The following is a 12489-nucleotide window of genomic DNA, read 5'->3' on the forward strand; positions in this document are numbered from 1 at the left end:
TTGCTTCAATCAAACTTCTAAAAGTCAAATTTACTGTCTTTGGGTGGATCCCAATTCACAGGAATCTTAGAGGACAGAGTAGAGCTACCCCTTTTATGGTTCCAAGGCTGTAATCTATGGAAGGGGGATGCCTCACTGGTCTCCTTAGACTGGGTTTACACCACTGACCTGGCAACTTGCGGTACCAACTTCCTGTTGTTGCATGTGGAAGTGAAATTTGCAGGTTGATAGAGCTGCTCAGTTTTTGAGGTTGGAGTGCAGTGGAACTCAGCACCATTGTTTGCTTCTTAAAATAAATAATTAAAAAACAAAAACAAACTTAGATTGGTTCCACGTGTGAGGGGTGCCTCTTTTCCATACAGTAGGGAACTGCCCTTTCAGAGCATCTCCGAACATTATGGGCTGCCCTGGGAGCCTCGCCTTAGTTAAAGCGGTCTGTCCCATTGGAGCAAATTTCTCCCCAATAATCTCTGTGTCTAAATTTCAATACACAGAGAAAAAGAATTATCTGACACACATTTAATCTCTATTTATCTTGAATGGTCCAGGAGACTTCATCATGTCAACGTCCATGCTAAAGTGCATGTTAAAGGTTAAGTGAAGAGGCAGAAATATGGGCTGGGATTTTCCTCTTTGCTTCTGTTTTCTGTCCGGCTCTCACACTTGAACCATCAGAGGACAACAAAACAATTTACTAATCAAAATAATTTGTTACTTACATATGAACAAAGTAGGCGAGGCATAGCTCTGAAAGACTGACAACCCATTAGGTATAATTTCATACAGAATTACACACCGATTGAAGCTCTGATGGAACGATTGCCTGTAATTGTTATTGTCTGACTAGGTGTGTTAGGCAGGGTTCCATAGAGAAACAAAACCAGCAGTTAGATAGGTAGGTAGGTAGGTAGGTAGGTAGGTAGGTAGGTAGGTAGGTAGGTAGAGATTTAGATAGATAGATAGATAGATAGATAGATAGATAGATAGATAGATAGATAGATAGATAGATAGATAGATAGATTTGTACAGCAAGACAGACTATAACAGCTAATTAGTACAAAAAGCAGTGCAGAGGGCTCAGTTCAACTCATTTTAGTGGGACAATTAATCTATTGGAAGTCTTTCAACTCACATGGGCTGCTGGGTCCAAGGTCAAGGAAGCAGACAGCAGAGCCTTCCCTCAGGCAAGGCAGGCAGAATCTGCCTGCAGGCAGCATACAGCAGGGTGGGTCACTAACAGTCCAGTCAGCAGCTCAGGAGCTTGGCAAAGCATGCCCCATGTGATATTGAACTCAAGCAACGCAGAGTGAAAAGATCCACCAGCCAAAGCTCAAACGATGTATGCACCAGCAGCATGGCGAAGCAGGTCTCCAAGGAGCCTCGGTCTCTAGTGACATGATCCAGAGTTAGGCTTGACCCACAGGTAGTATAACACACAGGTTGCGGCAAAGAACTAGCTAAAGGAGCAGAATGCTGGTCTCATCACCAGGAAGCAAGACAGATATGGGATGGGATGCTGGCCATCTTTATTTATGTCGGTCACCCTCCAACCAAGCTGCGACCTGGTCAAACTCCGCCCACATGTCCCTATGGGCCTACTTGGCACAATAAACCTAACTTTCACACTAGATTAATTGCGTTCATTTTATTAAAAAATATATTGTGAAGTAGGTGAAGGTCTATGGAGTAGACCATCATTTTTATATTCAACAATTCAATTCATCGATATTTTGTTTCAGCTCACCCACTGCAATCCTCTTGGTTTACACTCACATATTGCTTTCTCCTCTGTGTTTTCAGTTCTCACTCCTCTTTCCCTAAAACTCTGGACTTTGTTGTTGGATGACTACTGCCAGTTTGCTCTTCAGTGGTTGATTTTTCTACAACAGAGCGACCTTTAGTTACAGACTTGAAGGTGACCCAAAGCCACAGCCTCAAGGGTCCCACTTGTCTCTACTCAACCAATAAGCCAGGTTAGTCACAAGTTGAGCTGCTAACTGCCAAGCCCGAAATTCAAAACCACTGAGGTTTTCTACTCCCATAAAGAGTTGCAGTCTGGAGAGTCATAGGGGTGGTCTCATTCTGTGCTCCAGGGTCACTATGTGTGTCGACATCCACTCGGCAGCTGAGTTTGGTTATGGCTTTAGGAACCCCGAGTGCGTACTTTCCGTCTGCATCTATTCTGACAATGTTGTACTATGCAATTTTATTTAACATAAAAGAATAAATGGTTCCAATGCTCTTTTCTATTTCATCCTCATGATGATTATTTTAATAGATTGAGCATATCTCACCCTGTGGACATTATACAATTTAACAATTATCCTCATGATTGGATAATAAAATTGTTTTCTCTGAGCGGTACAGAAATGTGCTCCCGGCCGCTGCGGTGGAACAATGCAGAGGGAACAGCCTAGCTGCAGGAAGTTTCAGCCTGCAGGGTCCCATGAGACCAACAAGAAGCTTCTTTGTGGTTTTCCCGTGCTTTCACAGCAAAGAGAGCAGGATGCCTCCAAACTCAGGTCTGAGAATGTGGATGTTAGGGGGCTCGTGGTCTCCTGGCGAGGCCCGCGACAGCCCTTGATGAGCTCTCAAGCCAGGAAGAAGCAAAGCTTCTGCAGCTCAGCTCTCAGTGTTAACGATCTTTTTCGCAAGTCACCAGCACTCACTTTTCATTTTTGGACTGCTGGTTTCCCCTTAAGGACTAAGACAATCTCCCTTTGATGTAGCAGACTGTACTTTTATATTAATGTGTCAAGTTGCTGCAAAATTTACTGCCTCACTGGGCCCATTAGACTGCTGAGATTCAACTCTGTCTTCGATGTGTCTCAGTCTATCAGAGCTCTATCGCCCTTCTTGGAACAACTCGTTCCCATGTGCCACTGTGTTGAGCAAAAGCTCTTAATAGGATGAGTGCAAATGAATTCTTCAGTTCCAGCGATCTTTGAGGACAGACAATAGACTTTTCCTAAGGCTCTGAACAAGATATTCACGATATCTGGCCTCCAATGGGCGTTTGGTCAAGAATTTCACTTGACATTTTCAGACAGTACCAGTTACAGCGCCACTTGCTCAGGAACTATTTATCACACGATGACTGAGGATGGGAATGGTTCTGCATACCATTACCATTCTCAACCTCCCCCCCCCCCACACGCACACATACTAGTGCATGCACATAGAGTACGCATTTTAGCCTGCCTGCCTATTTTATTTGAACTCTCTCCTTGTCATGTCCCATGTAATTCGTGATATTACATGATTTAACTTGGAGACTGAGGGACCTACAACACTCTTTCATACTCCCTTACTCGGTCGGGCTATCATCAGACAATTAAAATTGACCTACTGCTGTCAAGGTGATGATGATGCTTAGCTATCCTACATAGGGTTTCTGAAACGGTAAATCGTTAGAGGACCGGATAGTTTCAACATTCTCCCTTGAGCCTGATGTTGGGTTTGACTTGGGAAACTCGCTGTAGCAAGCAAATGCTTGCATGACAGTCCCACCAGCTTTACTACCTACTTCTACTCCAAAAAGAAAACGAAGAGAGAATCTCAGGATATATTCTGAGATAGTTTTTATAAATGTTTAAATAGATGGGTAATCTTTATCTTATATTTTTGCTTCTCTTTCCTGATCTCTCTTTTTAATAAAGTGTAGTGGAGGTGGTGGGGAGTGGTTGATTCAGGGAGAAGTACAGATCAAGCCTATAGAGTGACTACCGCAGCATAAAATGCAAGTGCAAAATTGCTATGTTGTTTTAGGTTTTTCCTCTCAACCATGTATCAATTGCTGTTAGTTCTAAATATCTAACATTACATATGACAACACTTGCTAATGGATGCTCCAGACAGAGTCGGAATAGTGCACGGCAGCATGTGTCATTGGCTCTTGTTAACAAGCTCAGATAAACACTGTGGTTTTCCTTATTTAAATAGTATTTCTATGACTTTGGTACAGAGACAGGTAGAGTTACTGGTACAATTATATGTTTACCATTCTGAACTGCTGAAAGCTTAGTGAATTGTTTAGAATTTTTATATTTAACAAGGATGATTTATATATTACCAATGCTTTGAGACTCTTATACCTTAAAATGAATACAAGTTGCAGACAAAAAGACTTCATTACAAAGCTCTACAAATATAGAGCCAAACACCATGAGGACGGAAAACTAGCCAGTTTTCTTTTTGTTTCTTTGTTTTTGTATTTTAAAATTTCTTGTTTGGCAAAGGCTATGGGACATCCTACTCTGTAGCTGGTGAAATGTAATTGTATATATGTATGTGTGTGTGTTGTGTATATGTGTATTTATATGTATATATATATATAAGTCTTTTATTTACTTCCATGGAATATATAGTCAAAGATTCTCAGTAGATATCGAAAACTGTAGATAGTACCAAATACTATATATTCATATTCATATATATATATACACACACACACACACATATATCTTTTTCCTATGCATAAATTAGGTAGGCACTCAAGGTGCACAGAGCAGGCCATGTTAGCTTGTTGTGTGCAGGTCTAGTGTAGTATAGCTGCTAACTGAATTAGAGGCATGGTACTATATTTCATCACACTTACTTCGAACATGAATGGAGTAAGTAAATTAGGACATGCATTTCCCGATGAAGCATGATTCAGTATGAGAACAAACAGCTGCAAATAGCCACTAGCAATAGGGAAGTCCACTATATGATGTCTGAATCTCAGAAAATTATACATTTTTTAAAAATCCATACTTTTTTTTTCTTTCTTGTCAAGGTCTCAGTTTATTGCTACACTAAAAATCCATACTTTATGATAGGCATCCTAGGCATAAATATAACTGAAATGCATGATATTGACCATTTTGAATCACATAGTCATAAGGTTTACCATTCCAGAATGACAAATTGATGAAGACTGGCATCCTGTACATTATTTTAAAAAGCATTCTAAGATCTGTCCTGAAGTACCATGTTATGAATGACATGACAATCTCCATACACTTACTGAGAGGACAAATTTATTATGAGTCTTATTCAAATTTCTACACCAATCACTAATGACAAAGATTAGGAAACTTATTTTGGAATCCAACTTCTCTAGTCTCAAATTGATCAAATCTACAAAATGATCAAACAATACAAATCCAAATGCCTTGATATTGATGGTTATTAGAATAAAATACAAATGTTTGGGGATGGGAGGAGGAACTGTAGTTCTCAGGTATCCAAGACCAATGATCTATTCATTAAAAATATTTTTTCCCAAAACAAAAATAGTGACTATAACTTTACACATGGACCTTAATTGATGGAATACACACAAATCAAATCAACTACAGTGTGGCAAGAGACAACAGAGAAGCTAAATGCCACAGTCAAAACTAGATTGTGAGGAACTGATACAAGATGTGAGCTTAGCTGATGGTGCCCGGCTATCAAAAGAAATAGTGTCTGGGGTCTTAAAGGCTTGAAGGTGAACAAGCGGCCATCTAGCTCAGAAGCAAAAAAGCACACATGGAAGAACCACACCAGCCAGTGCGATCACGAGGTGCCAAAGGGACCAGGTATAAGGCATCATGCAAATATATATATACCATATTGAATAAAGGGAGAAGTGCAGAGTGGATACCCAAGGCCCAAGTGTCAGCCACTGGAGATCCCCTCATAGAGGGGTTTAGGAGAGGAGATGGGTCAGTCAGGGTGCGAGGTAGTACTGATGAAGAACACAGCTTTCCCCCAGATCCTGAATGCTTCCTCCTCCCAACTACCATGATCCGAATTCTACCTTGCAGGGCTGGATAGGGCAGAGGTTGTACACTGGTGCATATGGGGGCTGGAGGCACAGGGAATCCAGGGTGGATGAAACCTTCAGGACCCAGGGTATGAGGGGATATGCTGGGAGAGTGGAGGGTGAGTGGGTTGGAAAGGGGGAACTGATTACAAGGATCCACATGTGACCTCCTCCCTGGGAGATAGACAGCAGAGAAGTGGGGGAAGGGAGACTCCGGATAGGGCAAAATATGACAAAATAACAATGTATAAATTACCAAGGGCACATGAGTGAGGGGGGAGCGGGGAGGGAGGGGGAAAAAATAGGACCTGATGCAAAGGGCTTAAGTGGAGAGCAAATGCTTTGAGAATGATTGGGGCAAAGAATGTATGGATGTGCTTTACACAATTGATGTATGTATATGTATGGATTGTGATAAGTGTTGTATGAGCCCCTAATAAAATGTAAAAAAAGAAAATGGAAAAAAAAGAAAATGATTAGGGCAAAGAATGTACAGATGTGCTTTATACAATTGATGTATGTATATGTACGGATTGTGATAAGAGTTGTATGAGCCCCTAATAAAATATTTTTTTAAAAAAAGATGTGAGCTTAGTCAGATGCCTCAGGACATTTTTTTTTAATGACAAAGACATAAGAAAACAAGTGAACCAGATACAGAAGACAACTTTGGAACCTTAAGTATAAAATTCAAGAACAAGTATTCCAACCCATCAGGACCCACCCTGTCTACTGCTCCACACAATGAAAAGCTGCACCATGAGCTTCAGCACAACTGGACCAATGACAGACAGACGCCACTGCATGCCTAAAACACCCACCCAAAATCAAATCTACCCAAACTACTGACCAGAGTACCATGCCCATCCACCTGCCTGGCTATTGTAAAACAAAACAAAACAAACAATTAAGGTGAGGAAAAGTAACATATTATCAACAGATAAATTTAGCAACGACCTGTGTCTTGAAGGCAACAGACAATATCAAATAAATAATTTTTTTTAATTTTGCTCCATCAAAATACTAAATTGCAAGGTCAGAAAATCTTTCAACAGAAACATGGTAATAGAATTACCTGATTTGAGTATTCAAAATAATTATATTTAGGTACCAACAATGGACCAAGAAAGAAAAGAAGGTTAACAAAAGTAGGGGTGGGGTCAAGGAAAAATCACAAAATTTTAGAAAAATTCAGGACACAATATAGAAATGATCTGACAAAATAAATAGATAATAGAACCAATGCAAAATTAGCAAGTAGAAATTTAAAAGATAAGAACTAAAATTTGAGAAATAATGCATTGGAAGAGCAAAAAAAAGTAGAAATGGATCAATGGATGAGAGAAACAGTGAAATTAAAGAATCTCAATACAAAAGTCAGGGAACAATTATAGAATATTAAGAAGGCCTAAAATGTGGGACTCCATCAAGAGACATGTGCTTTTGTGAGTGAAATTCTAGAACAGGAAGTGCAAGTTGGGGGAAGAAAACACAGAAAAAAATTTCAAATGAATTTTTGGCTGGAAACTCCCTTAATTTCTTTCTAAGACAGGAATATATCGTTTGAAGAAGTAGATCAAACCTCAAAAAATAAATAAAATCACCAAGACCATCAAACTTTCCAAAACCTGAGACAGAGCAAGAATCATGACAGCAGATCAGGAAAACCAAATGTTACTTTTAAAGGTGTTCCAACAAGACTAAGTTCTATCTGGCAGAAGTCATGTAAGAAAGAATGCAATAAGATGACAGATATGAAACCTTGAAAGAAAGCCATTGTCATCCCACTGTTTGGTATTTAAAAAATCACTGAAATATTATGGTTGGTGGAATTATATAATTTCATTTCAAGAGAAATAAAAGTAAAGAACTTGTAAAACCATGCCAATTATGTAAAAATGCTCAAAGCGCTCATTTGAACAGAAAACCAACATTGTCATATAACAGTCTTAGATTAAGACACATGAAAATATCACTAGGAAACCAAACACATAGACTGATTTTTTAAAATTAAATAAATCTACAAGATTGAAAATAGTTCATCTGTAAATGGGAACAACCAATATAATGAAATAATAAATGCTGTCGCTGCAGAACATCCAAAAAGAGTGACACTTGACTTAATAACAATATAAAACAAATTGCTTTATACTTAGAAAGAAAATGATAAATTCTAGACTAATCAAGGAAAATATTATTAAACTTCTAATTAAAATAAAAAGAAGACAATAAAAAATAAGTAAAAACAAAACCAAGAGCAATGAATAAACTGAAAACAAAATTGCAAACAAAACTAACCCAGCACAGAAAATTTTAGAGAACAAAGAAATGCTTCGTACTGCACACACAACAACAACAATAACAACAACAACAAACTGGCACCAGTAATTTAAATTTACTCATAATTGCATTGAATGTAAATGGACAAAATACCTTAGTGAAGCATCAGAGAGTAACATAATGGAGTAGAAAACATGACCCATCGGTGTCCTGCCTATAAGAGACTTATGCAAAGACAATAACAAGCTAAGAATCAAAAGATGGAAAAATACACATCCAGCAAATGACAACCAAAAGAACAGCAGGCGGGGCAGTGCTCATTTCAAATAAAATACACTTTAAGGAAAATTCAGTATAGGGACAAGGAAAAACATAATGATTACAGGATCAATCTAGCACAAGGCCCTAATCAGAAGTATCTGCACACCCAAGAAAAGAGATCTAAAATGCATGAATCAAACTTTAACCGAAATGAGAAGAACACAAGCGTCAACACAAAACAAAACAAAAAAGCCTGGTATTGATTGTAACTGATTGTGACATTACAATAACTTCAGGAGATATTAACATTTTCCTCTTGATGAAGACAGAAAAATAGAGAGAAACAACACTGATGCAGAACATGTACAAGGTCAACACACAAAAGGCAGTCAATCCCTTTACACTAACACACTACCCTAAGAAGAAATCAGGAAAGGATACCATTTACAAACCCACTTAAAAGATTAATTATTTAGGAATAAACCTAGCCTGAGACAAAAGACACAAAAACATGACAAAACACTATTAAAAGAAACTAGTAGATTCTACATAATGGAAGAACATAGTTAAGAAGGCTTAATGTTGTGAAAATGTCATTACTACCTCAAGTGATGTACAAACATGGCAATCCTGATCCACATTTCATCATTCTTCTTTGAAGATATGAAAAATACCAACCTTCAACTTAACATGGAAAGGAAAGATACTCCGGATAAATGAACACCTGTAATGCAGGATCATGTAGAGTGCCTTCTGAGATACTACCCAACATCAAACTCTACCATAGAGTATCAAAAGCCATAGTAGTCAAAGAGCTTGGTATTGCTAACAGGTAAAATTGAGAAACCTAGTCTAAACCCATCCACCTATGAATAATTGGCTTTCCACAAAGGGCCCAAATCCACTAATTGGAGAGATTTTATTTTAACAAATTGCCACCAAAAATGCCTATGCATTGGCAGGAAAAAAAATGATACAGACTCCATGTCAAACTCGGTAGACAAAAAATAATTCAAAATGAAGACCTAAATGTAAACCTGTAAAGTGCAAAGATCATGAAAGGAAAAAAAAAAACAAATTTAGGGCCTCTAGTTCAGTGCATAGATAGACTACCAAGCATAACTAAAAGTGTGAAAAACAGCAGAAGACAAATAGACATTGGGACCACCAAATAATTAAATTCTTATTTACATAAAAATATTTTCTAAAAGAGTTTAGAGAAAACCTAAGGATTGGGCCGGGGTATTGGCAGGGGGAGGAAGGGGATGGCAACAACATACCTGACAAGGAGATCATCTCTAAAATTTACAGGAAAACTCAGCACTTCAAAAACAACAACAAAAACAATCCTGCTGAAAAACAACCCGAGGAAAGGAATAGCTACGTCACCAAACATCCAGGCAATCAAAAAGCACATAAAGAAATATTCATGATCATTAGCTGTATGAAAACAAGAGCATATTACTGCTAAGTTGATTTGACTCATAGTGATTTGGTAAGACAGAGTGGAATTGTTTCATAGCCATTAGACACAAATCAGCACAGCAAAAATAGCCAAGGTCAAGAAAACAGCAAATGTTGTCAAGGATGTGGAGAAGCCGGAGCTCTCTAACACTGTGGCTGATGTTGGAAGAAAATTATGATTTCTATTGACTCTTATTATTTTTTGATATCTTTTTTATATTTTTGCTCTTATATGCAGTTGCTGTTAGGTGACATTGAGTCAGTTTAGAGTTCAGCAACACTATGTGCAACAGAAGCAAACACTGGAAGTTATGGGATGCTGTAACTTTGCACTGGTGAAGTGACATTACTGGTGCCGTTTTCACAAGCTGATATATCTATATAAGTAAGTTGCTAATTTAAATATGCTTTTAATATATTATTGGTTACATTTAGTATTTTCTTATGTATGTGTATGTATATTTATTGTATTTAATGATATTAAAGAAAGTCCTTATGACCTGCCTTCTTTCAAAAAGATTGCGTTTCACTAAGCCTTCAAGTGCCTCTCACCCCCTTGTCTCACTAGCCAAGTTGCCGCCATCTAGGGCAGGAATCAGCCTCTTTTGTTTTTTTCTGTAAAGAGTCAACAGTCAATATTTTAGCATTTATAGGCCTCATGTTTTCTATTACAACTACTCAACTCCGCATTTGTAGCAGATAATAGATGAATGTGTGGCTATGGAAGAAAAAAATAATTTATTTTTCAAAATTTTTGAGGAACATCAGAACAGACCTTCTGAAGTAGTTTGCTGATCTCTGATTTGAAGTAAATGTGGTGAAGAAAGCTGATGCTGCCCGGCTATCAAAAGAGATAGTGTCTGGGGTCTTAAAGGCTTGAAGATAAACAAGCGGCCATCTAGTTCAGAAGCAACAAAGCCCACATGGAAGAACACACCAGCTTGTGTGATCACGAGGTGCCAAAGGGACCAGGTATAAGGCATCATCCAAAAAAAATACCATAGTGAATGAAGGGGGAAGTGCAGAGTGGAGACCCAAAGCCCATTTGTCGGCCACTGGAGATCCCCTTGCAGAGGGGTTTAGGGGAGGAGATGAGTCTGTCAGGGTGCGATATAGAACCGATGAAGAATACAGCTTTCCCCCAGATCCTGGATGCTCCTTCCCCCCAACTACCATGATCCGAATTCTACCTTGTAAGGCTGGATAGCACAGAGGTTGTACACTGGTGCATATAGGAGCTGGAGGCACAGGGAATCCAGAGTGGATGGATACCTTCAGGACCAGGGGTGTGAGGGGCGATACTGGGAGAGTAGAGGGTGAGTGGGTTGGAAAGGGGGAACAGATTACAAGGATCTATATGTGACCTCCTCCCTGGGAGACGGACAACAGAGAAGGGGATGAAGGGAGATGCCGGATAGGGCAAGATATGACAAAATAATAATCTACAAATTATCAAGGGCTCATGAGGGTGGGGGGAGCAGGGAGGGAGGGGGGAAAAAGAGGACCTGATGCAAAGGGCTTAAATGGAGAGCAAATGCTTTGAAAATGATTAGGGCAAAGAACGTACGGATGTGCTTTATACAATTGATGTATGTATATGTATGGATTGTGATAAGAGTTGTATGAGCCCCTAATAAAATGTTTTTTTTAAAAAGCCTACCAAAAGAAAAAAAAGAAAATAATAATCTATAACTTATCAAGGGCTCATGCGGGAGGATGGCTGGGGGAAGGAGGAGGAAGAAATGGAGAGCAGATAGCAGGGGCTCAAGTGGGAAGAGAATGCTCTGAAAATGATGATGGCAGTATATGTGCAAATGTGCTTGACCATTGGATGAATGTACGGATTTGTCAGGGGAAGCCAGCCCCTAACACATCATTACGGGTCTGGTAGGCGCAATTGTACGGCGATAAGTAAAGATCATAGTAAAGTTATAGAGAGCATGAGAGATAGAAGTGAAGTATTGAAAAAAATGGAGTCAGACAAAATTCACGGTAGCGTGCTCACCTCTGCCCCCCTAGATGGTCCACGTGGAGGGAGAGAGTTTTAATGCTAGCCCAGGCCCCTTTTATATTCTCTGGGGACATGCAAGCCCCCAAATTACAGGTGAGGACATATATCACTGGAAGGGGATGTCCTATAGGTAATACAGTAATGAGAGGGGGGTGGTCTAGGGACATACACGCAATAGGAAGGAGAAAGATTGGGATTATACATGTGACAAGATGGGCAGATCCTAGGTTTAGGATTGCGGCTTAACTTTGACCTATTCCCTAGATCTCCATAGGAACCATGATCAGTAGGGTGTAAACCCCACCTACTGGAACCAAATAGATGTCTGCAGGCATCCCTCCTCTTTTACAGCAGGGAGTGGGGCCCTCTGCAGTCTGGCAACTGGGAGGATTGCTGTGTGCCTCCTCCCACATGGATTGTCATAAGAGATGTAAGAGCCCCCAATAAAAGTATTTTAAAAATAAACAAAAAATTTTGGAGGAAGATCAGAATAGACCTTCAGAAGTAGTTTGCTGACTTCTGATTTGAAGTTCAGATTCAGCTATTTTAATCTAAGAAATTACTATTTTACTGTTGATGCTAGCTTAAAGAGTTATTAGTATTATTACTACTTTGATTTGCCTGTATTTTACTGAGTTCATTTTTGAAACTTTACATCTTAAATCCCATTTGTTACATT

The 12489-nt window shown here is 39.1% G+C and overlaps 1 protein-coding gene across 4 annotated transcripts in view; it reads left to right on the plus strand.

Moving 5' to 3' along the window:
* Positions 1-12489, plus strand: part of OPCML (opioid binding protein/cell adhesion molecule like) — a 732004-nt gene that overhangs the window by 488554 nt on the left and 230961 nt on the right. The window lies entirely within an intron of this gene.

The sequence above is a fragment of the Tenrec ecaudatus genome, chromosome 12, assembly GCF_050624435.1.
Source record: "Tenrec ecaudatus isolate mTenEca1 chromosome 12, mTenEca1.hap1, whole genome shotgun sequence".
Taxonomy (NCBI): Eukaryota; Metazoa; Chordata; class Mammalia; order Afrosoricida; family Tenrecidae; genus Tenrec; species Tenrec ecaudatus.